Below are 26,306 nucleotides of genomic sequence, written 5' to 3' on the forward strand. Positions count from 1 at the left end.
CTTGTGCCCTTATGTTTGTCCTCTCTTGTCTTTGAGTTTGAGACTAAGAAGGTGCTTTGTTTCTGTCATCCCGTTATATGGGAGCCCTGTAGGTGTGTGACAAGGTGTGGGGGGAGGGGAGACATTAGATAGTGCTATGGTTAGTTCTCAGGTTTTCAGTGAGTCTGTGCCCCTGGCTGTGACCTACACAAAAGTGCTTCTCAGTTTTGTTTTGTTTCTACCCCCAAGTGAGACAAAAAGGCTGGAGCAGACTGGAGTGGGATATTTATTTCCCCTCTCCCAACTTGGTTAGTTTTTGATAAAACCCGGTTGGTTAGGCTCTGGTGAAAGTTTCTCTCGAGGGCCAGCCTTATGAGGAGAACAGAATGCTCTGGTGTGTTTCACCAGGGCTGCCTTCCCCTCCCTTTGCTGAGGCACAGGAGACTTTCTCTGACCTTCACTGTGGGAACCTGGTAGGACGGTTCCTGGAGGTGAAACCCACAGACGTGTGGGGGGCATCTTTAACTCTTAAACTTGTCTATGCTGAGCCTCCAGCTAGTCATAAATTACAGTTTAGATTTTCCTGCCCTGGTACTGGGTCCTGCAGAGTTTCTGCTTGTGGGTTTCTGTTCTGGCTGAGTTGTGGTTCTCTGTGTCTGCCTGCCTGTCTCTCTCGTTTGGGGAGCAGCAGTTTCCTGTGTACCCTCATTTCTCCAGTGGATCTGAGATGTTGGGATTTCCATTTGTTCAGCCGTTTTCTTGTTCTGTGGATGGGAATGATGACTTCTATGCTCCCTACAGATCGGAAACCAGAAGTCAAATTGCCATATTTTTTCAAGATTGATTGATTGATTGATTGCTAGTATTCACATTGTAATAAAGTGAGTTCTATTCAGGCATGTTAAAAGGTCTACTTATCAATAGCTAAAGTAGAAAGGCACAGATTAGAAATTTAAGTAGCAGGAACATAAAGCCTTAGAGTTGCAAAAATGAAACATCAGAAATACATTTTCTGCTGAGGATTTGCAACTTGATTTTTTTGCATACAATATTTAACATGTCAGCATTGTGTTATTCTTTAATAAATACATGTTTATGTGAAATATTCCACAGAAACTCCATGGACATCTGATTTCTTAACCTTTTTGGCCTGCAGGGCCTGTGGTCATCATAGTGAGATAATACCTTGCTTGTTGGCATCAGGAAACAGATTTAAAGAAAGCATTAATAATTTTATGTTTCTTTACATTCTGCAAAAATATCCTTAATGTTCTACTGGACAGTAGCAAGACTGCCTTATCTGAAAGCTGCTTGGTCATCTCTAAAATTATCTTTTCTAAAGTATTTATTGAAATAAAGTGCTGCGTGCCAGTTCTCCCACTTGTTCTTTTATCATCCCTGCTGTTGCACATTCCATGTGTGAAAAAGGAACAATCCGATATTGGGAAGAAAATAGAATGCATTTTTCTCAGTAGTAGCATAAGAATCATTTTTCTCTTCCTACTCCTTCATTTTAATACAGTACAATACAGAGTATAATAAGGTCCCAATGTTTTGAGCCGTGGTAATCTGAAACTTTTTAACTGACTGTAAGTGCTGGAGTTGCTGTTGCTAGATATAGCAAAGGTTATGGATTTTAAATTGGGTGGTTGCTGCCTTGCAATTTAGTTTAAAACAAAAGAGAAAGATCTGTTAGCTGTTTACAGAACTGTAGTGGATTCTTTACCTACTTACTGTTGTGCATCACAGTGCTGGTGAACTTGTAAGGTGAGCTTAAAAACAATGAACACTGATTTACAGGGGAAAAAAACGCCACTTTTCTGTTTATATTATCTGCCTTCCCTTCTAATGTTTTCCCACATGGCACTGATATTTTGTGATACTGCTTGTCTCTGAAATGTATCATTTTAGACATATATGTAGTTACCATACATTTGTACAATTTATAACACTCTGGTATTTCTATAATGAGCCAGGTACTGATGAAATAATAATAAAACACACATCATTTCTCCCCTCATGGCTCTCACTCTAGTGGAGAAGATATTTGCTGTACAAATGTGTATATGATATCAGGGGATGATAACTGCTCTATGGGAAAAGAAGATAGAGAATGACAAAAGCAATCCATGTAACCAAAACATCTGTACCCCTGTAATATTCTGAAATGAAATAAAAACAAGGAAGATAGAGAATCATGTGGGAGAGATGGAGATGTTAATTTAAACAGGGTGTTCAGGGAAGGCATCAGTGAGGGAAACACAGGCAAGGGTTTAAGAGCGTCAGCCACAAAGCTCCGGAGGGCGGAGCATTTTCATCAGGGATTAGGAAGTGCCAAGCTGTGTGTGGGAGAGGAACACTGAAGAAGGCAGAGTGGCTGTGAGCCGAGGGGCCAGGGGTGGGAGTGAGGCCAGAGAGGTGACCAAAGGCAGTTCATGTTTGGCCTTCCAGGTCATGGAACGTCTTTGGTTTTTATTCTTTTTATCATTGAATGGTTTTGACTAAAAATGAAGAGGAAAGACATGCAGATTTTCTAGTGGTTGGCTCACCATGCGTCCGACTGAGAACCAGCACTGACTGGCCACGCTGTCCACTCTGGCCACGCGAGCCACCTTGCTCCTTCCGCACACTCCCCCGGGACCCCTCAGCTGTCTGGAATGGAGTGTAGAGTACGTTCTGCAATAAGGTTGTTTATTCTTGGTGGTGGCTTTTCTTTCTGCCATTTATTGTTCTGTTGTACAGTTTTAACCCATAACAGTGGGGTGTGCAGATGTGTGCTGGTGACGGTGGAGGACCTGCCCTGGTGAAGCAAAGGAAGAGCACTGTGCTTACTGTGTGGACAGTTCGAGTTTTCTTCAGGGGAAGAGACTGAGGAAACGGAGGGGGATGGATCAGTAGAGAGCTGGGGTTGCTGTAAGACCATTAGACATTCTGGAAACATCAGAGCCATTAGTGCAGCCCGAGGGGATTAACCAACAATTCTATGACAGGTGGCCTGAGAAACTCTAACTGGGGAGTTCCCTGATTTCAGGGATTTGTGTAAAGCAGAGGAGCGACTGGGCAGGTGCGCTGTGTCTCTGTAGCACTGTGCTGAAGGCGCCTCAGACGGCGCAGGCTCGCTCAGCACCTCCACTTTTGGGAACCACGTTCCACACCCTAAATGAGGCGTGAGTGTAATGGAAATGTCTTTTATTCTTTTTCTGAAAACACAAATGTGCATGTTCTTGATTTGTTTAATTTCACACAAAACCACATTCTATAACCAGTCATCTCAAAACAAATAAATGAGTTCACTTAATAAAAATAGAAATTATCAGTTGAGAAATGAAAAAGAACTGTACGTTCTAGAAAGGCATCTTAGAGGACCAATTGAAATGTTTTACCTGTACTGTTAAACCTAGAAGTTCCAAAGGCCATTTGATATACTGGAACTGTCTCTGCTGCCTTAGGAGTGGCCACCGTGTTTTGCTGCAGACAGTCACTTTGGGGTGTAGCAGATGGTATTCCTTGTGGATTACATCTCTGCAGCTCTTTTAACATAACTGTGAAGAAAGTTAAAATTTGGCCATATGTACTTGAAAACAAACTAGAAAGTCTCTTGGCAAAGCAGTGGAGCAGACAGGTTTTGGTGTGCCCACCCTGTTGTTTGTGTCCTTAACCAGATCGGAGCTGTCCGTTGGTGATCTAATGTCCACAGCATTCAGTGTGAGTTCAATATGAGGAAGGGGGTAAGAAGTTAGTAGAAAGCCATTTATTTTTTGAAATCATAATGTCTTTGTAGGTTTCTAAGTGTCAGGGGAAATTTTGCTTTAATGCTTATCTTAAATTGATCTTTATTCAGTTCAGATTGGAGTTTTTAAACTACATACCTCAAAATGAAGCAAGTCTTCTTCTTGTTTGTTTTGTTTTGAGACAATCTCACTCTGTTGCCTGGGCTAGAGTGCCGTGGCATCAGCCTAGCTCACAGCAACCTCCAACTCCTGGACTCACGGGATCCTCCTGCCTCAGTCTCCCGGGTAGCTGGGACTACAGGCATGCACCACCATGCCCGGCTAATTTTTTCTATTTTTAGTTGTTTGGCTAATTTCTTTCTATTTTTAGTAGAGATGGGGTCTCGCTCTTGCTCAGGCTGGTCTCGAACTCCTGAGCTCAAGCAGTCCTCCCGCCTCGGCCTCCCAGAGTGCTAGGATTACAGGAGTGAGCCACCTCGCCCGGCCAAAACGAGTCATTTCTTAGCAAACATGAGGTTGTTGCAATTTTTAATTACTTAAAATATGACATCAGATAAAGTAATCAATATTTAAAAGAAAAGATTTAATTCCTTTTGAAACTGATTTATACAAAAAAAAATAGAACTTATGTAATGATGCACACCAATAAACAGGTATAAGCCACCCCCAACACAGATGTCCTAGTGGCGGACAGTTGAGTAGTTTCTAGTTTTTAACGTTTTTTCTGTTACAAACTATGCTGTAAATTTTTGTACATATATCTTAGTACCCCCCTGACTTTTAGTATCCTTGTTTCTCTAACATATATCTAGAAGTAGAATTCTCAGTTGTGAGGTGTGGGCATGATCAATTGTACAAGATAGGGCCACATTATTTTCCAAAGTGATAATTGCTCACACATCACTGTGTGTAAGTTCCACTTTCACATCTTCATCAATGCTTGATTTTTTCTGACATTTAAATTTTTGCTAATCTGATGGGTAAAATGGGATTTCATGGACTTGTTCTTTTCTGATTGCTAAGAGGTTAGGCATTTCTTTATGTGCTTAATTGCTTGGTATGGTTTCTTCTGTGAAAGACATGCTTGTTCATGTCTTTTGCACATTTTTCTGTTTTTTCATAAGCCTCCCTTTATGTTCTGAAAACAAATTCTTTGTTGGTTATATGTGTTAAAACGTACTTACCTAACATCTTCTCGGCATATGTTTTTGTGTTTAAGAATGTTTTCTTACATTCGGTAATAAAGATTTCATCCAGATTTACTTGTAAAAGTTGAAAAATCTTGCCTTTTACATAGAAGCCTGGAATTGATTTTTGAAGAAGGGATTTAATTGCATTTATTTTCTATATGGAGAACCCTCTGTTTCACAACTACTGAGTAGTCTTTCCTTTCACCACTGGTATGCAGTATAGAATAGTGTATCAGGCTCCCATACATGATGTGTTCGATTATAGATTGTATTAGCCCATTGGTTCATCATTGTGCCAACTCCACAGTATCTTCTGCAGTTTGCTTTATAGTGTCCTGATACCTGGGAAGGCAGGTCCCTTTCTTTTTGTTCTTCTTTTGTAATGTTTTGGCCATTCTTAAAATGTATATGGCCACTCTGTATAAATATTTATATTTGTATATTATATTTACATGGAATGGCCATATAAATTTTCAAATTAGTTTGTTAAGTTTTCCAAAAGCCCTGTTGGACTTTGGATTAGACTTGCACTAAATCTATAGATATGAGTATTCCTATTTATGAAGCTAGTGTATGTCTTCATTTTTTAGTTATTTCCATAAAGGCTTTTAAAAAAACTTTGTACTAATGAAAACTTTTAAACATATTCAAAAGTAGACAGTAGTATCATGAGCCCCATGTATCCATCTCTCAGCTTCAACAATTTCAATTCTTATCTTTACTTTATTCTGTCCACTCTCTTCCTTTCCTCTATTATTTTGAAGGCAAATCTGAGGCATATCAGTTTATCCATAATTATTTCAATATGTATCCCTAAAAAAGACTTAACCACAATACCATTATGATATAAAAAATTGATAATTTAAAAGGGTTTATTTACACATAAATGTACATATGATAATTATGAAGCAAATGTATTGTGAAGCAAATATTACTCAAGGTAAGAAATAGGACATTGTCAGCACCCCAGAAGGCACCTGTGTCCTTTCCAATTACATACGTTCCTGTTCCAACATCTGATGGAATTGCTATCCTGATTTTTATGGTAATGACTTCCTTCCATGATTTTTACCATCTATGTATGTATTCCTAAACAATGCAGTTTAGCTTGCCTATTTTGACTTTAAATGGAGTCATAACTGGAGGTGATCCTTCGTGTTTTCTTCTTTAATTCAATATGATATTTATTTATAAGATTGATCCATATTCATGTAGGCAGCTAAATTTCACGTTCATTTTTCTTTATTGTTTTGTTGTATGGCTGGTACCATAATAGATTTATCCATTATAGTTTTTTTATAATCTGGGTTGATACCCAATGCGACCATTAAGAACATTGCTCTTTTATGCATTTGTGTGTGTGTAGCCTGGTGAACATGTGCATGAGTTTCCCTAGGCTGTGCCCCCCACGACCAGGTGGCAGAATAGTGCCCCCCGCCACCCAGTCTGTGGGAAAAATTATCTTTCATTAAACTTAGGAACTGGGGGGCTGCATGGCAGGAGATGAGCAACTTCATCATCTGTGTTTACAGCCATTCCTCATGGCTCCCCACACCCCTCTCTGAAAAATTATCTTCCATGAACCTGGTCTCTGGTGCCAAAAAGGGTTGGGGACCCCTGCTCTAGGATATATACCTAGGAGTGAAGTTATTGGCTCTAAAGTCTAAAGAGTTCACCTTGACCATGCAATAGCAAATTGTTTCAAAGTTGATGTTATTCTTTGACATTCTCACCAGCAGTTTGAGTGTTCCATTATTTCGTATCTTCAGACTTTAAAATCTTTATCAATTGGGAAAGAATGTAGTAGCGGTTCTTTAAGTTTAGCCTTGTATTGTCTTACATTTTAATATGAGAGCGAACAGGCTGATCTGAAGGTAGTCAGTTATCTCGATTGTTCACAGTCAGTTATAGACTGAATGCCTTGTTCTGCTCTTTCCCTTCTCACTACTGCACTTGTCTTAAAAAAAAAAAAGTAAAAAGAAAAACCAAAAGAGAGAGTGAACAGTAAGCCTGACTTGTTTGACTAATACCTTGTGAACCTCAAGATTATACACACAAATTAGAGATTTCTTAAACTAAAATTCTCCAGTTGAAGTCTTCCACACTTTTGTTCATATTCCATTTATATTATAACATAAAATCAGTTCTTTCAAGGTATAGAAAAAGGCACATTTAGATAAATTGAAGATTAATTTAAGACATTATATACTATAACATCTTTTGTTTTTATGTTTATTTTCCAGTATGGTTAGGCATGAATCTAATTTGGCACATTATCCTTATTCTGTTCCTAATAACTCTTGTAGAAATAACATAGTAGCCACCAGGCATCTTTGTCACTCTATATACTAATCATTATTACACCTTATTTTTTTAAAAGATGAAAAATAAAAATGGAAGTTCTTGGTGGCTCACGCCTGTAATCCTAGCACTCTGGGAGGCCAAGGCAGGCAGATTGTTTGAGCTCAGGAGTTGGAGACCAGCCTGAGCAAGAGCGAGACCCCATCTCTACTAAAAATAGAAAGAAATTATATGGACAGCTAAAAAACATATATATAGAAAAAATTAGCCAGGCATGGTGGCACATGCCTGTAGTCCCAGCTACTCGGGAGGCTCAGGCAGGAGGATCGCTCGAGCCCAGGAGTTTGAGGTTGCTGTGAGCTAGGCTGATGCCATGGCACTCTAGCCCGGGCAGCAGAGAGAGACTCTGTCTCAAAAAAAAAAAAAAAAAAAGAAAAGAAAAGAAAAGAAAGAAAAAGGAAGTTCTAGTATTTTCCTCTAACTTCCCAGTAGATCATTTTGATCCTCCCTCAGGCGAGCATATCCCACATTGCAAACCATCGATGACAGAAGTCAGAAGTTTAGAGCGCCCAGCCCCAAATCTTTAATTTTATGGCTTAAGTAAATTATAATTTTTAGAGACTCTGACATCCTTCTTTTCACTCAACTAGCTTACTTTATAGCTTACTTTAATTAGGAGGAACATAATGGTGTATTTAAGCCTAATGAAACAGATATCAGCAATATATGTTGAGTAGGGTAAGCATATAGTTTATCACCAAATCACTAGACTTTTGAGGATGAAAGAGAGTAATAGTAATGTTAATCATTCACCACAGCAATAGGCATAAATCTGGACTGTCCCGGGCAAATCCATGATATATAGCCACCATCGTGTTGCATGAGTGTAGTTAAAACTAATATCTTGCACCTTCATGTCATGAGGTAGAATAAAGTAATGTTCCATTTATTTTAGGTAGAGCAAAGTTTTAATTTCTCCTTTGTTGAAATGATGAAAATAGTTTTTAAATGCCTCTCATAAGTTTTCTCATTCTGTCTTTTTCCACCAAGGGAATCTTGGTCAGATGACAATCAGGAAAGATGGTTTAATCTATATAAGAACACCCTGCAAATTATAAAGTGTTATAGTAACATAAGTTACATTCCATTATCAGGCCAGGAGGCAATGGAATAGGAAAGCTGAAGTTTATTTCTGCTTTTCTGACTTTGGACTTAACTTTAAGGTTTCATTATTTGAGTGGTCTTAGGAAATCCCCCAAGATGGATTCCCAAGTCCAAAGTGAAATACTTGGTTAATGTATGTTCCTTTCTACTAACATGAATGATAAAAAGCAAATTGTTTTAACAAATTCTATTGTTAAATTCGTTTTTTAAAAAACTCAGTTATCCACAAAGAATGAACAGATTCATAACTAGATTTTCATGTACTTAAATTTCTTATGTATTAATACTGTGCTTAAACAATTTATACATTTAGTACTATATGATAATTCTTAAGGGCTTTATTTTCATTGCAATCGTACCAATGGTATAACCTGCTTATTTAGGAAGAATAAATTATTTTTAAAAGTACAAGATGTAGATGTAACAATTTTTATAATCATACTTTTGGCTATAGAACAATATCTATTTTAAGTTGGGATTAAGTTTTAGTCCCTGTCTCATTCAATTAACTAATTATGCATGAAAGCCAGTATAGTGTAGTATAGTATTTCTAAATTTCAGCTATTCATGTACCATCTTCACAATTTACCATAGCCCTATGTTACCTGTAATGTTATTCTGTATTTTTCTTTAAATGATTCTCCTTTTCACAAACATTTAAGTGTGAAGAATAATTCACTCTTACATATAAGAAAGAAATATTACTTCCCATAAATAAAAGATATACATAAGCATACACTAAATTAAATACATAACTGTTAAAGGTTAATGTTATTAATATTTATATATACCTCCCAAAGTTATCTATAGTACTTCTAGTGTGTTCTGCCACACTTTCAAAATACTAGTGTTAGCACATAGTAACTATACACAGACTGGATTCAAATCCTAATTCTTGTTAACTGTGGCTTGGCGCAATGAGTTTCTTAGATTCAGTTTTCTCATCTGTGAAGTCAAGTTGATGGTTTTATTCTCATAGCCTTCATTATTGTACGGGCTAAATAATGCCAGTGAAGAGTGCCTGTCCCATAGTAAGAGCACAATAATTGCTAGTCCTTATTACTGTTTTTATTATCTTAATCCTCAGATATCTTTGTTATCTGACAGTAGTCATCCTAAACAAAATACATCACCCAAGAAAGACGGTTTAAAAAATGGTGATATAAATGTAGACTTTGATCAACTGAAAGTTGATGATAAAAGTTAGTATAAAAATATCTTTCATAGTTGCCAGAAAACAGTCAAGGTTTAAAATATCTCTAGTGTTTATTCATTAGATCAAAATAAATATTTTTAATTGACTACAATGGCATCATTCTGATTGTGAATGTTAAGTATGTTCTTATGTTTGCTTGATTTGTCTTTAAAGTCACCTGATATATCTGATAATGCTGAATAATAATATGGACTTTTATTCTTCTGCTTCATGTTTCCAATTTGAAAAGTTTCTTTCTTGTGTCTAAATGTATCTGTGTAAATTGTGTACATTTTTTTAGTTTTCTCCTCTATGAAAAGAGATTATGGTCATTCCAAAAGATCATTAATTTTAATGATATAGGCCGGGCGCGGTGGCTCACGCCTGTAATCCTAGCACTCTGGGAGGCCGAGGCGGGTGGATCGCTCAAGGTCAGGAGTTCGAGACCAGCCTGAGCAAGAGTGAGACCCCATCTCTACTAAAAATAGAAAGAAATTACATGGACAACTAAAATATATATATACAAAAAAAATTAGCCGGGCATGGTGGCGCATGCCTGTAGTCCCAGCTACTCGGGAGGCTGAGGCAGTAGGATCGCTTGAGCCCAGGAGTTTGAGGTTGCTGTGAGCTAGGCTGACGCCACGGCACTCACTCTAGCCTGGGCAACAGAGTGAGACTCTGTCTCAAAAAAAAAAAAAAAAAAAAAAAAAAAAAAAAAAATTTTAATGATATAAAGAGCTGCAGCACTACTTAGTCCTTTTAAAGAACTTTTCTCTTATTCTATATATAAAGATAATGTCTTTTTTCCAATAAATAACAACTGAAAAATCAGAAAAGTAACAGTTTTAATAAACTGGGAATCAATATTAATTAAAGGGAAACTAGGAAGCAGATCACTCAAACTGAAAAGAACTTTTTATTCCAGGACTGCTGAAATCCGTTTTCACAAAAGCTTTATGCTTGGTTCTCTTATTTTGCTTAATATTCATCTTTAGATTTGTATATAAAACAAGTAATTATCATAGTGATTCATCATGCTTTTTAGATAACTTTTCAGAGGGTTAAACATTGTAGGCAATTCATAGCTCATTGTTTTCAATTTATGAAACTGTAGAAATTACCAAGAAATAAGTGAAGACTGAGTTGATGCTAAAGAAAACCTGACAGGAGGTGACTTCTCAGGAAGGCAAGAAAATCAAATAGAACAAGATAGATGGAATCTGAAGTTTACACTAGGTTGGTTTAACAATTTACTGAGGAATCCTAACCTATTTGTAAAATAATACTTACCTGCTTCTGGGTTGTGTTGGGTGCCTGAGCTGTTTTAATATTTTATTCCTGTTGGCGACTTTTCTTTATACAAAATGAGAAATTGGCCAGTTGGAGGTCAACTTTTTAAAGAACAGAAAATTGCTAAAATCTTAAACCCAAGATTTAGTTAGCAAGTAGATAAGCTGCATTCTTTTCCACTGAGCCCTCACTGGACACTTTCCAGGTGCGGTTACCTGATGAACAAAACCACCTTCTCAGTTTTCCTCAGGTAACCAGTACTAATCTATCAAATCGGTATTAGTGATGGAAACTATTTGCTTTCCCTCACTTTAATAATTTCATCTATTTCAGGAGTATTTTCATCTTTAGATTGTCCTTAAATGTTTATAATAGTTAGAATAATCACAGGCACTAGAGAAAATTCTATCATTTCTTGTGATAGTTATGCTACCTCTCTTTATTTTTATCTGTATGTTTCTGTGGGTTTTTTAATTTTCCTTATTAGCGATGGTTTTATTTTTTTCTGCTTGTATAAATAATGGCTTATTAAGATTTTTAAATAAAATATGAAAATATAAGAAAATTAAAATTACCTGAAGTTTCTCCAACCTTCAGTAACCACTATGAATATTTTAGTGAGCATTTCAATGCATTTCTTTATGCATATATTAATACATATACACAACTTAAAATATTATATCATCTGGTTTAATTGTAACTTTTTTTCTTTCCTTGCATTATTTTCCACCATATCACTTGTCACAATACTGTGTGTTTTGCTTACTTGATACTTGATTGATTACTGGGTTCACTGCCTTCCCACCCTTACATACTAGCTCAGCAAGATCAGGGATTTTTGTTCACTGCCAAGTACAGCGTGCAGCCCATAGGGTATCCAGTAGATATTTTGCATTGAATTAGTGAAGGGTCAGGTGATGGGTGTAATGTATACCTTCTGACTCCTTTAGTGTGCTATAGCTCTTTAGTACTTTTTCACTGCAATATAAAAATGTAAAGCTAGGTAGTTTCACTATTTTGTCTGTAGAATACATTTATAATCGAAAGAGATTAACAAATTAAATGAAGTAAGTTAATGAAGAAGGTTAGGTATTAATTACCTAAAGATGAAAGACTCTGCCTGAATTCTAGCACTAATACTTAACAGATTTGTGACCTAAACTCCTATGACCTCAGTATCATCATCTGTAAAATGGAAATAATATTAATAATAGCTCCCTCACGGGGTGGTTGGGAGAATCATGTGAGGTGATGTGTATATAAAGTGCTTAGCATGTTGCCTGGAGCAGAGCATTCAATAAGTGCTAGGCTACTCTTGTTGCTATTACTACTTAATGAACACAATAAAATTTACAAATCTCCCATTATTATTTAAAAATTATTAAAACATAGGTAAAAGTACTCATGGATTCATTCAACAATATTTGTGTACTCCCTCTGTGCCAGGTATAGGATTTGCTAGTAATTCAAGTCTCAATTCAGTGAATCTTTGATTTCAGACCAGGTTCCCTTCACAATATTGACTATGAGATGACAGTCTAAGAATTTTGAATTTTTTTGTCAAGCAAGAAAAAAAATTATCTATAATCCTAGTATTTCTGGTTTCCAAAATCATGCTGTCTAACTCAAGTAATTTGTCTGTTTTTTTTCTTATGTGCTCTTAACATTATCACAAGCTATATAATACCTGCTGTTGATATTTGTCTGATTGAAAGGTTTTCTTGGTGCGTTATTTCCCCAACAAAGGTGTAAGGTTTCTTTGAAGTAGCCGGCACCAGAGAAAGAAAGACGAACAGAATTGAAAAGGGGAAAGCAACGAGGCTTTATTAGGGTGCTCCCGGGCGAAGTTCACGGGCCCCGTGAGAGAGAGACCCGAGAAGTCGCGTGGCACAGAAGTTTGAGTGGGTTTTTATATGTCCTTAGGATTGGGGGATGGGAGCTTCTTCGGCCAGGAGATGTCTGTGCCAGGAGTAAGGAATTTCTTTAAGTTTTGGGGCGGGTACTGAGGGACAGAAGGAGCCGCCTCTTTTTTCATTAGGGAAGGGAGGGGTGCCTGCCACCAGCCTTACATTCCAGCCTTTTAGTGATAATAGGGTGTCATGGTCTTTCTGGCTACTTCCTGCTTTTGAGGGGCGTAGTGGGGGCTATGGGCTGGAGTCGGCTGGTGGAGGGGTGACTGGAAGGGGAGGGTAGGGGTGAAGAAGCATCTCGTTTACTGCTACTCTGGATAATTTCTGCAGGCGGTGTTGGAGAAACTGAGCCAGAGAAGTCGGTTGTCTCTGCAGGGAAGTTAGTGATGTGGACGACGTGGTTTCCAGGGATAGCTGTAGGCCATCTGTAAAGTCTTGGGCAGGAATAACACTGTGGCCCAGGGCGCCTCCCACAAGCCCTGAGGCTGCGATGGAGGAGACCAAGTTGAGACCTATCATGACTGGCAAGAAGAAGGCTCGTTTTGAGCGGGGTCCTGGGAGAAGCCACCCAAATTGAGACTCACCGTATAGAGTTAATTGAGGGACGACCATGACAGGGAAACAAGGACCCGAGGTGGACGTATTGACGTAGCGGGTAAGTGTTCCGTTGCACCAGAAGAACTGTCCTGGAGCAGAAGAGGTGGTCATGGTCATAGTATGGTTAGTGAGACAGCGTCCATGAAGTTGTAGGTTGGGGTCAGTGAGGGTGGTGAGAAAGCATATGTGATCCGCATAAGGTGGCCTGTGGGCTCAGGTTCCCATAGGGGAATGAGTGAGTGGAGTGGAGCATGAGGGACCCGATGAGGGAGTCTTTTAAGGGTAAGAAAAGTTTAGGGGAACAGCGGCCAGTAGGGAGTCCTGAAGGGAGGCACAGAAGAAACAGTGGGAGACATTACAGATTATTTTAGAGGAGTTTAAAGAAGGCGAGGGTATGTTGAATAATATTTAGCCAGGAGGTAAGAGGGGGATGTTTAGGGTGGCAGGAAAGTTGTCCTGCTAGAGTTTGTTCTGCTTCCAGCATATTGATAGATATTTGAACTTGTGTCTGGTGGGCCAGGACATATTCACGGCTGACGTGAATAGTCGCTGAAGGGTAATAGTCGTGTATTTTTCAGTATACTTTTCCTGTGACTTTAATTTTCCAACGCTGGTCTCAAGGGTCGAGGATATCTGTGTGAGAGATATCTGAGTCAGTCTCTGGAGGCTGAGGTAGGTATCTGTCTGCCTGGGCCTGGAGAAGTTGTCTGAGGGAGAGATATGAGAGATAGGAGGCCAAAGGTGGGGGCTGGGCTGGAAGATGGTGCTTAATGAGAAAAGGCCAGCCGTACATGAGTTCGAAAGGGCTAAGGTAGGTAGGATGTCGGGGGGCTGCCCTGATCTGGGTGAGAGCTAAGGACAAAAGGTCAAGCCATGCTTGGCTGGTCTCAATAATGAGTTTGGTGAGGTGGTCTTTGATTAGTCTGTTAGCGCTTTTAACCTTTCCTGAGGACTGAGGCCTGCAGGGAACATGAAGTTTTCACTCGACATTGAGAGCCTCACAGACCTGATGAACAACCTTAGAAACAAAAGCAGGGCCACTGTCAGACTGAATGGAGGAAGGAAGGCCGAAGCGTGGGATAATTTCAGTAATGAGAGTGGAGGCAACGACAGCAGCAGTTTCATTGGCAGTGGGAAAGGCTTTAACCCACCCCGTAAAGGTATTTACCAGTGTTAAAAGATATTTGAAACACCTGTGAGGTGGCATATGAGTGAAATCGACCTGCCAGTCTTGTCTGGGGAGGTGAACACACATCTGGTGGGTGGATACAGGTGGTTTGAAGCCCCTTGAGGGTTAACAGAGGCACAGATGTCACAGTTTGAGCAAACAGTTTTGATGAGAGAATATAGGGCAGGGTGTGAAAATAGAGGCTGTAAGAGGTGGAAGAGGCCCTTAGTGCCCATATGAAGTGAAGAGTGGACCTGGCCAATGAGTTCCAGGGCCTGTGCCTTAGGGAGAGCCAGCTTGCCGTCCTTAAGAAGGACCCACCCTTCAGTGGTGGTTGAGCTCACTTGGGTGAGAAGGCTGTCAGGCTCCTCTGGAGTGTAGCGAGGCTGGAGGGAAGGAATGGAAAGGAAAAGAAGAGGAGCCGGACTAGGATGTTTTTGGGATGTTAGACTATGGGCAACAGTATTAGCATAGTTGTTTCCCTTAGCGACGGGGGACCCGTCCGACTGGTGTCCCTTGCAGTGTATGATAGCTAATTGGGTGGGTAACTGAAGGGCCTCGAGAAGACTGGAGATAAGGGTGGCGTTAATAACAGGGGAGCCCTTGGTGGAGAGAAAGCCCCGTTCTCTCCATATGGCAGCATGGCAGTGAGCCATCATAAACACATACTTGGAGTCTGTGTAAATATTTACACTCCTGCCTTGGACTGGGTGAAAGGCTCGGGTGAGAGCAATGAGTTCCGCCTTTTGGGAGGTGGTGCCCTCCGGAAGTCAGGAGGCTTCTATTACCTGAGAGGCAGAGACAATGACATAGGCCACCCGGCGTTTGCCGTCCTCACCTGTGACAGAGCTGCCATCAACAAAGAAAGTTAACTCCGCTGTAGGAAGTGGCTTGTCTGACAGATCGGGTCTAGGGGTAGTGGAGACTTCAACCATTTCTGAGCAGGAATGTGAGGACAGGGTAAACAGGGAATGGGGAGCAGAGTGGCAGGGTTTAGAGTCGGGGACTGTGATAAAGTAATGATGGGATTTTCAATAAAAAAGAGATGGAATTCCTGTAGTCTAGACGGGGTGAGGAGGGCTAAAGAGCGGTGAGTCAGAAGGTCCTGTAAATGGTGAGTGGAGAAGACATATAAGTTCTGTCCCAGGGAGAGTTTCAGGGCCTCCTTGGTGAGAGCAGTGGCTGCTGCTAAGGCGCGGAGGCAGGGTGGCCAGCCACGGACCGTGGTGTCCAGCTGTTTGGATAAGTAGGCCACTGGGGTGGAAATGGGAGTAGGTCCCAGAGGTTGGGTGAGGATTCCGAGGGCCAGGCCCTGGCGCTCATCCGTGTAGAGGTTAAAGGGTTTTTCAGAATGAGGGAGTCTTAGAGGGGGTGCTTGTAGGAGAGAGTCTCGAAGTTTTAGGAATGCAAGAGAGACAGCCTGAGGGTTTAAGAGAGGGCCAGCAGAGGCATCACGTGCTGCCTCATAGAGGGGTTTGGCAAGGAGAGAAAAGTTGGGGATCCAGTGTCGGAAGAAACCAACAAACCCAAGGAAGGATAGAATTTGTTCCGCAGTGATGGGAGGCTGGAGGTCTTGGAGGGTCTGCTGGTGATCAACAGTGAGATGACGGGAAGTAGGGGTGAGACTAAGTCCAAGGTAAGTGACAGTAGGCTTAGCTGAACGTTGGAGGGGGACACCCGGTAGCCCTTAGGGGCAAGGAAGTTGAGTAGAGAGGCAGTGTGTGTGGCTGTCGGAGTATGAGGGGCTGCAGAGTAATAAATCATCCACATATTGGAGGACAGTACTCGGCTGTAAGGGGCATTGAAGAAGATCTCGGGCGAGAGCCTGACCAAAGAGGTGGGGGCTGTCCCTGAACCCCTGGGGCAGGACAGTCCAAGTGAGTTGTCGAGACATGTTCGTGTCGGGATCTTCCTATGTAAAGGCAAAGAGATTGTGGCTGGCTGGGTCTAAAGGAATGGTGAAGAAAGCATCCTTGAGGTCCAGGACAGAAAAATGGGTGGTGGAGGGTGGAATATGAGAGAGTAAAGTGTAGGGATTAGGCACCACAGGGTGTATGGGGACAACTGCCTCGTTAATGAGTCTGAGGTCCTGGACTAGCCGGTAGGAGCCATTTGGCTTTCTTACCGGGAGAATGGGTGTGTTATAGGGAGAGTCAGTTGGAATTAAAAGTTTTTCACGCAGAAGACGTTCTATGATGGGTTTTAGACCTCTGCAGTGGGTTGGTGAAATAGGGAACTGTGGCCGGGAAGGGAAGGATGAGGGGTCTTTGAGTCGAATGAGGATGGGGGTGTGGTGTGTGGCCACCACTGGGGTGGAGGTGTCCCAAACCTGGGGGTCTACGAGTTCTGGTGGGAGGGGGTATGTAGGACTCGGTAAAGCGGGAGAGGCTGTGGGCGGAGCTGAGGAATCTGGAGAGAGAGAGAGAGAGAGAAGAAGGAGGGCGGAAGTTCCGGAGGAAAAGTGGAGGGTGGTTCCCAGCTTGGTTAATAAGTCCCTTCCCAAAAGTGGAGTGGGACAGGAGGGCATGATAAGGAAGGAATGGGTGATGGGACGGTCATCTATTAGACAAGTTAGGGGACCGGTGGTGGGGGGTCGAGAGGGATTGCCGTCAATAACCACAACCGACACCTGGGAAGGATAGGTAGGGCCTGAAAAGGAAGGTAGGACAGAGTAGGTAGCCCCCGTGTCAACCATAAAGGACACTGCCTTACCCGCTACCTTGATTGTTACCCTGGGCTCGGCGAGGGTGATGGGGTCATTGAGTCGGGGTCTCTTCAGTCTTCGGCAGCCAGACCCCAAGCTGCCATTGGCATGTCTAGGGATGGAAGGACTGACCCTCTGGACTTCTGTCCCAAGGGGCAGTCACTTTTCCAGTGTCCCTCTTGACCACAGCCGGGCAAGGCGTCATGGGTGGAAGTGGCTGCGGGCACCACTTGGCCCAGTGGCCTTCCTTACCGCACTTGAAGTAGATGCCTGGCGGAGCACAGCTGGTCACCTTAGACGAGGTCGATGGCTTCTCGGGTCTCCCCGGCCTCAGGGCTGCAAACAAGGCTTGGGCCTGCAGGTGTGCCTTTTGGCGGACACTGGCCTCCCTTTGGGCCCCTGCCTGTTCACCTTGGGGACTGAAGACTTTAAATGCCATATTCACCAGGTCTCGGATAGGGGTCTGAGGGCCCTCCTCTGCCTTTTTTGAGTTTCTTTCTTTCTTTTTTTTTTTTTTTGTTGAGACAGAGTCTCACTTTTTTGCCCAGGCTAGAGTGAGTGCCGTGGCGTCAGCTTAGCTCACAGCAACCTCAGACTCCTCGGCTTAAGCGATCCTACTGCCTCAGCCTCCCGAGTAGCTGGGACTACAGGCATGCGCCACTATGCCCGGCTAATTTTTTCTATATAGATTTTTAGTTGTCCATATAATGTCTTTTCTATTTTTAGTAGAGACGGGGTCTCGCTCAGGCTGGTCTCGAACTCCTGACCTTGAGCAATCCACCCGCCTCGGCCTCCCAGAGTGCTAGGATTACAGGCGTGAGCCACCACGCCCGGCCTTGAGTTTCTTTCTGATGTCAGGGGAGGACTGAGGAATAAAGTGAGTTGTAAGGACAGCAGTCCCCATGGGGGAGGTAGGCTCTAGGCGGGTATATTGGAAAAGGGCGTCTGTAAGGCGGCTGAGAAAGGCCGCAGGGTTTTTGTCTGCCTGTTGAGTGATTTCCCTGAGCTTAGGCACTTTTCAATCTGAGAAGGGTCAGAAAGGGAGAAGGGAGCATGTACACGTACAAGCCCTTCGGTGCCTGTCACCTCCCGGTGCCTGTCACCTCCCGTAACGGACAGACAGGGGCTGGTCCAAGGGTTCGCGTGGGAGCGAGTGTGCCGGCTGACTGGAGACGTCGGCAGAGCGGCTGGGAGATGTGGGCGGATGGGCGGGCGCCTGTGGGTGTGGGGGAGGTCGAGTGGGGGGGAGGGCCGAGGGAGTTGGGTGGATCGGAGAAAGCAGAAGGGGCATCTGAAGAGACGTCCGGGGGAGAGTGAGAGGGAGAAGAGGAGGAGGGGGGTGGGGGATCCAGCACAAGAAGGATGTGTGCGGGGTGGCAGGTCAGACAGAGAGAAGGACGGGAGCGCAAACAGAAAAAGGCTTGGACATACAGGATCTCCAACTATTTGCCATTCCTGTGACAAAAGTTATTAAGGTCTTGCAGAATATTGAAACTAAAAGTCCCATTTTCAGGCCATTGGGAGTCATTGTCCAATTTATACATTGGCCAGGCAGTGTTGCAGTAAAGAATGAGGCGCTTGGGCCGGATGCCTAAATCCAGGGCCTTCAGATTGGCCAGCAGACACCCCAGGGGCGTCTCACGGGGAATTTTGGTCACCCATGTCACTTCAACCCGGATGGGGAAACAGCCAGGAACCGTATCCTGGCTATGGAGACAGCAAAAGCCTGGGGGGAGTCTCCGCCCAAGACTAGTGTGCCGGCCGGCACGGAAAGGGGTTAGAGGAATTCAGGCATCCCCAAATAGCCTCAGCCCGGGAACTGGGGAGCCTCCGACGTGGGCCCATGGTTTAACGGAGAGGGAACAGATTCCCAGAAGGAACGGAGGCTCCTGGGGGATCCGGGTTGGGATAACACGGGGTGACTCACCCAGGCCGAGGTCGTCAATCAGGGACTGGAAGGCAGTCAGCGGAGGTCCCGGTCCGGGAAGTGAGACTTCTCGGAAGGGGGTGGTGCAGCCAAAGTCCCCTCCCGGGTTTTGGCACCAAATGTAAGGTTTCTTTGAAGTAGCCGGCGCCAGAGAAAGAAGATGAATAGAATTGAAAAGGAGAAAGCAACGAGGCTTTATTAGGGCTCTCCTGGGCCCCGTGAGAGAGAGACCCGAGAAGTCGTGCAGCACAGAAGTTTGAGTGGGTTTTTATATGTCCTTAGGGTTGGGGGATGGGAGCTTCTTCAGCCAGGAGATGTCAGCGCCAGGAGTAAGGAATTTCTTTGTTTAAGTTTTGGGGCAGGTACCGAGGGACAGGAGGAGCCACCTCTTTTTTCATTAGGGAAGGGAGGGGTGCCTGCCACCAGCCTTACAAAAGGAATGTGTGTAAAGAGGTCTCTGAAACCACTAGCTCCAGCCAGCACTAACACTAAGGAGTTAAGATCCTGTGTACATCCAGTGTTCTCATAGCACTTCTCTGAACCGGGGACAAATGACAGACTTTTTTAGTCGTGATGTACAGTCAGCCCATGGGTTCTGTATTCATGGATTCAACCAACTTTCTTGTCATTATTTTCTAAACAACGCAGCATAACAACTATTTACATAGAATTTACATTGTGTTAGGTATTATGAGGTAATTAATTAATCTAGAGGTAATTTAAGGTATATAGTAGGATGTGTGTGGATTATATGCAAATACTATGCCATATTATATAAGGGATTTGAGCATCCTCAGATCTTGGTATCCGCAGGGAGTCCTAGAACCAGTCCCCCAGGGATACCAAAGGACCGCTGTAACTGATTACTCCGTTTAGATGTAATTTATTCATTTGAGCTATGAGAGACTTAATATCAACTAATCCATACCCATTTATTTTTCAAGATGATATGATTAAGGCCCAGAAATCTTAACACTGTACTCCAGGCTTTTGGTCTTCAGTCTGGTCATGCTGATATTTGTTGATAACTTTTTGATAAGCTTTGTGATAGTAAAAAGAAACCATGAAATATTTAGCAAGTTTTCATTTTCTCTGAAACATCTCAATACAATGATGATCATTTCTGTGGTATATTCTGTTTTTCTACAAGCAGAAATGTATGCTGAACCCTTACGAAGAGATAAAGGTTATTTGGTACATGTTGGTGGTCTCTGCCCTTCAGTATCTGAGGTATGCCAAGATTTCTTTTTGAACTTCATATTATTTCTTTTTTTAGGCTGATTGAAGGTCTCATTTCCAGAAATACCTAGTTTCTGAAATTTCAATTTATGATTCTTCTACTAATTACAGGTGTGTTTCCCAAATTCAGTCCAATGTGCATTACTGTGTGCCTGCTGCTCACTAGAGGTTCTGTACCAGACATCAGCCACAGTGGGGATAAAGTCAAAGGGCATTCCCACAGGAGGGTCCCAGGCTAGTATAGGGGGCCATGCAGACAAATAGTTGCAGTCATTATAGACAAATAGCTGCAGTCATTAGTTCGTGCTGTTCTTAATCAGATCTTTCTTGGATTATACTTTGTAGCTTGTTATTAGTGGTACATAGCAGACTTACTGACTTTCGTGTGCTTTATCTTGTTACGTGCTGTTTCACAGGGAATGTAGAGTGCCTTAGTTAAGGAGAACGGGCTACAGAGATAACTTTGGCTCAATTCCCAGGTCTGTCAGCAACTTGATGAATAAATTTGGGCAATTTACTTGACCTTTTTGTACCTCAGCCTCCTCTTTGTCTATAAAGTGAGGTTGATAGTACTGTCATAGCGTTGTTGTGAAACTACTATGAGTTAAGTTTGTAAAGCACTAGGAGTAAAGCCTGGCACATAGTAGATGCTCAGAAAATTGTATTCTATTATTTCTGAGTTTAATTACTTTTCAGATGACACTTGTATACTTTTTAGGTAGATAGCTACATCATCTATATATAATCTCTTCCAATCTGTATGTTGCTACTTTCTATTTTGTGACATTGTCAGATCATTCAAATCACAGTGGTGACAGAAATACCTTTACTGTCTGCTGATAAAAAATGATGGCTGTTCATTTCAGATATGAAAATCTTTATCAATTAAGAGAGAATCCTGTTTATAGTTGGGGTTGAAATTTGTTAAAAAATAGGTGTTTAATTTTATTTAATGGAGTCACCTAAGAGTATATGCTTTCTAAATTTTACTCATTAATGTGGTATTAATGCATTTCATTAAAGTAGTATTATAATCCTAGTAGTATTTACCTGATGTGAAAGATTCTTTTGAAGTATCTTGTTGAATCCTTAAAACAAACTGTGGGTTTTTCTTAAGTAGTATACATACTATGTGGAAATTTACAAAATACAATTAAATGCAAAAATACAAGGAGGTTATAAAAAAATTATCCATAGTCCCATCATTTGAAAACAACCACTTTTCAGATTTGGTATGTATCCTTCCACTGACACTCTCTAGGTCTGGTGCTTTTATAGGAATAGCTCTTGCCTGACTTTCTCAATTATATGGTTAAAATTCTGATTCAATGTTCCAACTTTTTGTTGTTTTTTTATTTTTTGGTCTAAATATTTCCCCACAACAAGGCCATAAAGATATTCTCTTAGATATTCTGGCAAACGTTTTAAATTTTGACTTTCACATTGCAAGCCTTTGAGTCATCTGAAGGTTGTTTGAACATAGGAATTAATTTTAAGTTTTTTAGTATAAATAGTCCCCAGATTGCTAATCTCTGCAAGTTTATCATATATCAGCTTTGCAAATGTTTTACATTAAATTTTAATATAAAATTAATAGGAGATAATTCATGAGAAATGCTTAGTGTCTTTTATTTCTCATCTTTAATTTGGTTTTTATTTAGTTATCCTAAATAAACATTGTTCCTGATTTCAAGCTAAGTATATCAACCTTTTTTTTTTTTTTTTTTCCAGACAGAGTCTCACTCTGTTGCCCGGGCTAGAGTGCCGTGGCATCAGCCTAGCTCACAGCAACCTCCAACTCCTGGGCTCAAGGGATCCTACTGCCTCAGCCTCCCGAGTAGCTGGGACTACAGGCATACACCACCATGCCTGGCTAATTTTTTCTATATATATATTTTTAGCTGTCCATATGATTTCTTTCTACTTTTAGTAGAGACGGGGTCTCGCTCTTGCTCAGGCTCGTCTCGAACTCCTGACCTTGAGCTATCCACCTGCCTTGGCCTCCCAGGGTGCTAGGATCACAAGCTACTGCACCCGGCTTAATATATCAACCTTTATAAGAGCATTTATTGTTGTGAAAACTATATTTGAGCCAGTGGTTACAAAATTAAGTTTGAGGTAATTTAAAGTCAATGAAAAACCTTTTGGTTTTCTGCTTTTCTATTTTAGATATGCAACTCTTGCTTTCCAAAAAAAAAATAAATAAATAAAATAAAACCACAAAAAACGGAGATATAAAGATGGCTGTGAAATGAATGGTGCCAAAAAGGTGGGGGACTGCTGCTTTCCAGTCTTTTTTTCCTTCTTTATTCTTGAATAGTGCTACTCTATAAGTAACTAATTATTATACTTTCATCACTTTTTATAGCTAATGTTATCTCATAATTATTAAAACCATAAAAGGTACTCATTTTATTTTTTTATGCCCTCATCTGTACCTCACTGAGGTTTTAAACACGATGTGGAAAATGATGGAGGTTTGCTCTGCCTCCTGCTCATCCTGTGACTCTGTGAGAGCTACCTCACTCTCTGAGCTTTTTGTCTTAAAATGAGGATAATAGTTCTTACCTCAAATATTTAGAAGTTTAAATGAGCTTAATATGGAAAAATTCTTAGTACAATGTACTGAGGATGTACTCAGTAAGTACAGCTATTATCATTGCTATTACATACCAGTAATTTGGCTTTTTCTTGGAGAGCTCATTTTTTCTGTGGTTTCAACTATTACTTTAAACTATCACATTCCAATCTTTTCACTTATTTACTGAACAAAGAGTTATTACATACCAACTGTGTACATTATTCTAGGAACTGAGAAAGCAACAGTGAACAAAATAGACAAAAATCTGTGCTTTTATATGAAGCTTAAATCTAGTGGGAGAGATAATGGCAATAAGTAAAATGTAATATTCTGGTGTGACAGAGCTAATATTTTATGTATTTTGCCCTGACTTTTCATCTAGGATTTAAAGTCTGAGCTCTTCCTTTGTTGAATTTTTGCAGGATTTACAGTGGTTTCGCACCATTTATAGTCTATTTGCATGGTTATTGGTAACTAATTGATCATTTTAATTTTATCTTTCACAAGTGAAGGAGGCTGCACTTTATATTACTGGTCCCCCCTCCCCTCATAACCAGTGATACAATTCTGGGCATGTAGTTTGTGTTCATTACATAAAGTATTTAGTAAATAAAATATACAATATTTATAATTACTCTTCAGACCAACCTTTATCAGGTGGGTTGGTTATGTCCTGTCTTTGGGAGGGTTGACAAAATAGTTACACCATGTGCTGTGTTCTGGGGTTCAGAGGAAGAATCCCAGTTGAGGAAGGCTGATTTAGACATAGTCTCATAGACTTTATCATTACTATAAAAAATTATGTTGGGCATGTTTTCTTAATACATAGCCCTGAACACCACTGAAGTAAATTTACTTGGTATAAATAATCTTAAAGTAAAAATTTCAGAGCAATTTATTTCATTTATAATTTTGAAATTTATTTTAATTGAATAAGCTGGATTATCACTATGTCATGGTTTTAAGAAAACTTTTAAAATGCTTATTTAGGGTGTCAAGAATTGTAAACAAATTGAATCTGCTACATTATTACCTGATGCACCTTTTAGATTCATACCTCCAAATACATTGAACTTGCGTAGCTTCACCAAGATCATGAAGTGACTGGCTGAACTACATCCAGAAGTCAGCAGGTAAGAACTAAAATTATATTTTAATTGGTTTTAAGCTTTTTATGTAAAAGCATAGTTCCATTCAATAACTTAGCCATAGTCAGATTGTGTTATTTTGGAAAAGACAAATGCTCATGTATGTTTTCACTTTGCATAGAGACCATATTATAGAAGCTCTTCAGGAAGTAAGAATAAATCCTAAAGGGTTTCTGAATGGCTTATCTGTTAATACTATTGTGGAAATGACTTCATCCGTTCTGAAAAACTCTTTGTTTTTATTACTAACTGGAAGCAGAGATCACACAACATATTCTTTTTTATTTAAATATTACTTTAAAATTTTAAGCTATTGATTTCTTTTTTCACATAAAATGAATATTAAATTACAAATAATAAAATATAAAATTTAAAAACAAACATATTACTATTAATATAAAACCATTTACCCCAAAATTGCTTGGTTTAACATTCGTCATCTCACAATTTGCAGATTAAGATTCAAGGCTGGCTTAGCTGGGTAGTTTGCGTTGAGAGTCTTTCATGTTGCAGTAAAGAAGTTGGCCTGAGGCCGGGCGCGGTGGCTCACTCCTGTAATCCTAGCACTCTGGGAGGCCGAGGCGGGTGGATCGCTCGAGGTCAGGAGTTCGAGACCAGCCTGAGCAAGAGTGAGACCCCCGTCTCTACTAAAAATAGAAAGAAATTATATGGACAACTAAAATATATATACACACACACAAAAAAAATTAGCCAGGCATGGTGGCGCATGCCTGTAGTCCCAGCTACTCGGGAGGCTGAGGCAGTAGGATCGCTTAAGCCCAGGAGTTTGAGGTTGCTGTGAGCTAGACTGACACCACGGCACTCACTCTAGCCCGGGCAACAGAGTGAGACTCTGTCTAAAAAAAAAAAAAAAAAGAAGTTGGCCTGGACCGTAGTCATCCAGAGGCCATACTGAGCCTGGAGGGTCTCCTAAGATGGCTCATTCACATGGCTGTTGGCAAGAGGCCTCAATGTCTTACTGCATGGGCCTCTCCACAGGACTCTTTGAATCCCTTTACATTGTGGCAGCTGGCTTCCCCTGAGCAAGAGAGCAAGGTGGAAGCTGCTCTGACCCACCCTCAGGAGTCACAATGAATCATTTTGCCACATTCTATTAGATGAAGGTCACTACATGCAACTCATACTCAAGGGGAGGGAAATTTAACCCCACCTCTCAAAGCAAGGCATATCAAAGAATTTGTTTATATATTTTAAAATGACCACCAGTGAACATATACAATACCTTTTTACAACATAGGAGAGACTTCTGTTTCCGGTTATAGGTGTGCAGATGACTGAAGCCAACTGTCCACTGAGAACAACTAGAAAAGCTGAATAAATATTTAAAAAAAAAAAAAATCTGCTTGAAGCCACGGATGAGCTATCAAGATAATGATGAATTACTGGATAAGAGTACAAAGAGGGGTCTCAAAGTATGCCCAGTGTTTGGGGGTACTCTCCCCCAGTATTATTTGCAGAGGGGAAGCTAGGAGTGCATGGGCCATTTTGATAGCATTGAAGCCGGGGGCATAGGGTCTTGGTAAATTCTCAGCATGGGAGTTCGGACTCCAGTGGGCTATACATGAGGAGAACAAGTTTGAACCCTAGAAATACATGTTGCTCAGAAGGGCTGTAACTCAGCTTCAAACTTTAGTCTCTAAATCAGATTGAGATGATCTTGGGTCATGAGTTCTCCCCGGCACCTGGAAGAAATGAAAGTAAGACTTCTATGGAGGAAAAGAATATCATTTTAGGCCTCAAATTATTTATGCCAACAATTTTGTACTTCTTAGCTTATTTTATAAATAAGAACATATAATCAAAATCATGGCCAGTGGGCACAGTGGCTCACACATGTAATCCTAGCACTTCAGGAAGCTGAGGCAGAAGGATCACTTGAGGCCAGGAGTTTTGAGACCAGCATGGGCAACGTAGACAGGCTCCATCTCTACAAAAAATGAGGAAGACATTTGAAAAGCTCAGGGAAAGCTAGGCCCCCCACACCAGTTAGCCCAGCTGTGGCTGCAAAGGGCAAGTTCTTCAAGGAAATGCAAAGGGCCACTCTAGTGAACACATGAATGACAAAAAAGCAAAACAGCTTTATTGCTGATACACAGAAAGTTTGTGTGCTCTGGATAGATCACCCCAGATACAACATTCCCTTCAGCCAAAACCTAATTTA

The 26,306-nt window shown here is 41.1% G+C and overlaps 1 protein-coding gene across 4 annotated transcripts in view; it reads left to right on the forward strand.

The window, feature by feature from the left end:
* LOC138378679 (uncharacterized) overlaps window positions 1-25,442 on the forward strand; it is a 138,280-nt gene extending 112,838 nt beyond the window's left edge. For 2 of the 4 annotated variants that reach the window (XR_011231957.1, XR_011231960.1), the window contains 3 exons: window positions 20,310-20,386; window positions 23,967-24,109; window positions 25,408-25,442. The gene's annotated coding sequence lies outside the window, so the exon portion shown is untranslated. The remainder of the gene's footprint in view (window positions 1-20,309; window positions 20,387-23,966; window positions 24,110-25,407) is intronic. The other 2 variants (XR_011231958.1, XR_011231956.1) reach the window with 1 other exon arrangement.
* The last annotated feature ends 864 nt before the right edge of the window (window positions 25,443-26,306 follow it).

The sequence above is a fragment of the Eulemur rufifrons genome, chromosome 30, assembly GCF_041146395.1.
Source record: "Eulemur rufifrons isolate Redbay chromosome 30, OSU_ERuf_1, whole genome shotgun sequence".
Taxonomy (NCBI): Eukaryota; Metazoa; Chordata; class Mammalia; order Primates; family Lemuridae; genus Eulemur; species Eulemur rufifrons.